The following is a 4,477-nucleotide window of genomic DNA, read 5'->3' as shown; positions in this document are numbered from 1 at the left end:
CTATGTAGGTTACCTACATATCATGACGCCGCATGAATCAGATCTTTGCGTAGTTCCGGAAGAACGAGAATAAAGTAAACAAACTAACGTTCTTTTTTCTTTTCTCTTTTTTGTACCATAAGGACTATTCTTATAAGAAAAGAGGAATAAAAGAAGCAAATATTTTTTTTGAATTTTCTAGACTTAATGTTCTATAACCTATTGCAAACTCTAGCTTAACGAGCATGTTTTTTTCTTTTCTTTTTTCTTTTTGAAACAAATACTCCATTAAGGAAAATCCTAGAAGAGAAAACCCCTTTTTTTCTATTTTTAGGAAGAAAATCTAAAGAATAAACCACAGCAAAGTATTTGAATTTTCATTTGATATCCTGACGCGAGATTTCGAAACAAGCAATAAACAAAATAAAATCAAATATTTTTGGATTTCAATTTTGATTGCCTACAGAAAAAATTCTAATGATAAACAAAAGACACAGTATGTTTTTTATGTACAATATCCTACAGTTCTAATGAAAATAAGAAGAATTTTTTTTCCCATTTTTCGCTAATTTTCCAAAGAAACACCTCAAAAGAAAATCTTTTTAGATTTTAGAATTAATACCTTAAAGAAAACTTTTAAAGAGGTACTAAAAGAAAATTCTCTTTTTTTTCTTTTGAATTTTGGTCCTAATATAGTAAAGGAAATATAAAAATAATTTTTATTTTGATATTAATTGCGTAAAGGAAAAACAATCTCAAAGGAATTTTTTTTTTATTAGTATTCTAAAGAAAACTTATAACAAAAATATAAAAACACAAAATTTCTTTCTTTTTTTTTGGATTTTTGACTTGTAACACATTTTCAAGTGCAAAAACAAAAGACTAGGCAAAGTTAACTAGACAATACAAACTCTAACATCACCTAAAAGACTGAATACTACTATACAGGACTAGAAAATTAAACAAAAACAATTGACTCAAAAACATAAAATGACTCCTCGAGCAGCTCCTGAATGCAGTGATCCTGGGGTATCTGTCATGCTCAAACTCCGGTAAGCACATCCACACCTGTATGAATAAACTTAAACCAACACTATGTGAGACAAAAACATTTCCAAAGTCACATACAAGACATGATTGAGGCTATTTTTGCAAAATGGCTTATTTGGCCAAGAGGTGGCTAGAAGTGCAAAATTTGGCTAAGACTCCGCAAAGCCAAGAACCTAAGACCGGACCCTATGTGGGTTGCCTACGTATCACGCCTCGAAAGACAAGAATTAGGTTTGCGTAGTTCGGGCAGATTGGATACGGGCGAGAATTAAAAAAATAACTAATCTAGAGAAAACATATTTTTTGTCTTTTTTTTTTGAAAAATGATGTAACATGTAAGCTCTTTTTGGATTTTTTTTTTTTTTTGATTTTCTGATTTTCAGAAAATGATGAAAAAGTGCAAAATCTTTTTTTTTTAAATTTTCAAGCTTTTTTTTTCTTAACAAAAATGTGACAGAAAACATATATGGGCCCTATTCGCTTTATCCTCACACTTCACCCCCTCTTTTCTTTCTTTTTTTTCCATTTCATTTGCCCTTAGCTATCATTGGTCCGCCAAATGACCCTTTTACCCTTGAAAAAATGCAACATGTAGCACATAGGATGCATCAAGATGGCCTTTTATTTCTGGGTATGTCTTTCCTAGACGGACCCATCCCCTGTGTCGAGTCCCCAAAGTCAAATGCATATGATGCAAACAAGCGTTCCTACTAGGGATTCGGCATGAGGCTGAGTTATTCTAAGTTCAAAACCTGGGTATGTTGTTTTAGACTTGTGTACCCGAGCGGACAACTCGAGCCGAAGAGGGGGCTACGTACCGGGAACCAAAAGGCCATCCGGCTTAGTAACTTGTCCGAGCCTCTTTCTTATTTCAAGGTATGACACTAACAAAATAAGGAGTCTCGACCAGCGAGAACATCCCCAAAGATGGGAAGAGAAGAGTTTCGTAGCAGTTTATATACAGTTCCAAATATTATCAAAGCGGTAAAAATAACATTTTGCACATTTAGGCCCAACATGTAAAAATCAGATAAAACAAGCCAATTATAACAATTATTCTAAGTTCGAATTCTTGAACCCTGAACCAGAGATTCTGGGTTCGATCCCCAGCAGAGTCGCCAGAGCTGTCACACCTCCTTTTTACCTACACCCCCCGAGAAGGGAGTATATAAGAGAGTTTTTTCCAATTTAAGTGACAATCGAAATGAGATTATTTTTATTCAAACAGAGTCGCCACTTGGGATAGTTTATGGTGTCCCAAGTCACCGGTTCAAATCCCGAATCGAGGAAAAAATTGACTCTGTATTACAGTCCGCGAACACAGAGATCCAGGTAAGAAATTTTGTTAACCCGGGAGAAGGTGTTAGGCATTCCCGGGTTTTGTGATTTTAGCACGGTCGCTAAACTGTTATTATTGGCCTATTATCTGATTTTAGTACATGTTTTAGCCTATGGTGCAATTTTTAACTTTATAGCCACTTTTATTCAATTATTTTTAAGAAGGAATTCAACGTCATTTAAAATACGTCTTGAACCACGTCACATAAATGCACCCGCGGCCCTCGACATATTTTATCTAACGTTGTTAAGATTTGGATTTGGGTCGCATGAAATGCACACCCGAGTTTAGGAGGGTAATTTTAAATTACGTGCCTAAAGCAACTACGCATTTTTAACTTTGCGAGGGCGATAGAAAATTCGACTAAATGACACGCCTCAATTTCTAAGGATTTAGATATTCAAGATCAATGACATGAGGACCCTTCGTTCTTTAAAAACTAAATCCCATAACTTATCAAAATTTAAGAAAAAACTACAAATCTAAGGATGTTCTCGCAATTCTAAAATCATCATTGTACCCAAACTTGTTTCTTAACACTGTTAACCCATTATAAAAGCTATGAGCTTGCGAAAAGAATTAAAATTAATTATTCATGCTCATCACGAAAGAAATATTTATTAAACTTCAACATGTACCAAACAAGAACCAACTTTATACATTAACCAAGAATAAGGAATTTCATATTTTCTTCTCCAAATTCAGCAAATCAAAAAAATATCTGCATGCATATTTTGAAAAATTTAAGCAGCGTAATAGTCGGAGGCTTTCATCTATACCAATCATAATAAAGTATCAATTAAATCAATAAAATAAAAAGAAAAGGGACCTTTGTATAGATAGATCTCAACTCGAACTACAACAGCTTGTCGATTCCGGGCCGGAACTTTCGCCGGTGACTACGAACAGAATCGGCGACCGGTGACCACAACGGCAATTTTGAACTCCATTTTTGTTGCTGCTGTTTTTCAGTTCGTTCTCGGAGCTTCTGAATAAGGAAGGGCGCTCCCCATTTTATGAAAACTAGTAGAATTATCAAAGTGAAAATACAACCAATAATGGCCTTGAACCACCATACAATGGACTCTCTCCTGGACAGTGATTGGGATTGTGAAGTTTCAACTTCAGGTGTTGTTTTTGGTTCAACAACTTAGGTCTCTTAGGTGGTTGCCATTTTTAGCTTCAGAGGAGACCATGGAAAAGTGGTTGCTTCTTCTTTTTGGTAGGGATTTTTTGGTTTGTTCGTTTCTCTTTGGAGAAGACGATGGCAGGGGGTGTGGGGTATTTTAGGATGTCAGCGGCGGATCCTCTTTACTGTACATATCTTGTGAAGATGATGACGGGAATGGGTGTCTAGGGGTGTTCTCTGCTGAAGCAGATGAAAATATAGGGAGGTCATTCTATGGTGTATATCGACGGATCTCAGTAGCCTTAGGGATCTAGGCTTTAGGTGTTACCCTAGGGTATTAGAGTGTAGGGTCTATATTAGTGTATTTTCAGCTATATAGAAAGGTTTTAGGTTAAGGGTGTATGAGTTTGGTATTATTGGGCCTTGAACTTGGGCCAAAGACTAAAAAAGGATTACAAAATTCATAAAGACGGGATAAACCAACCCGACACTAATTCCTCCTTCTAAAATTATATACAATTATAATATAAAAATATAAAACTAATTTTATGATTAAACTAAACTATATTAAAACATGAAACTATTTTTGTGTTTTCAAGATTATATAAAAATAAAAATAACGTACTATTTTTGTATATTTTTTATGATAGATATATAAACTAAAAGCAACTAAAAAGAAGAAATATTTTTGTAATTTTCATTTTGTGACGAAATAAAGTAAAAGAGTCAAAATTAGCTGAAATAGCTATATTAGGCCTAAATTAACTATTTACATTCTAAACTATAAAAAATCTTGAGGAGGGTAAAAAATCACAAATCTACAATTGTTGCTTGGGTGAGGAAGAGAGTTAAAACACGAAGGGTGATGCCGTGCATTATTTGTTTCTTGAGGAAAGAGTGTAAAGCACGAAGGGTGATGTCGTGCCGCACGATGTACCATTCTGTGCCTATTATATTGATTTCATGGTGAGGAGGAGAGT

At 34.6% G+C, this 4,477-nt stretch overlaps 1 long non-coding RNA gene across 1 annotated transcript; it reads right to left on the bottom strand.

The window, feature by feature from the left end:
* Positions 1-787: 787 nt before the first annotated feature.
* LOC142164794 (uncharacterized) lies at positions 788-3,843 on the bottom strand. The gene is made up of 2 exons (XR_012695825.1): positions 3,198-3,843; positions 788-1,047 (listed from the first exon to the last, which is right to left on the bottom strand). It is a non-coding gene; the product is annotated as an uncharacterized LOC142164794 (long non-coding RNA).
* Positions 3,844-4,477: the final 634 nt, after the last annotated feature.

This window comes from Nicotiana tabacum, chromosome 10 (assembly GCF_000715075.1).
Source record: "Nicotiana tabacum cultivar K326 chromosome 10, ASM71507v2, whole genome shotgun sequence".
Taxonomy (NCBI): Eukaryota; Viridiplantae; Streptophyta; class Magnoliopsida; order Solanales; family Solanaceae; genus Nicotiana; species Nicotiana tabacum.
Note: the sequence above shows the minus strand (reverse complement) of the source record. Positions and strands in the feature narration are given on the sequence as shown.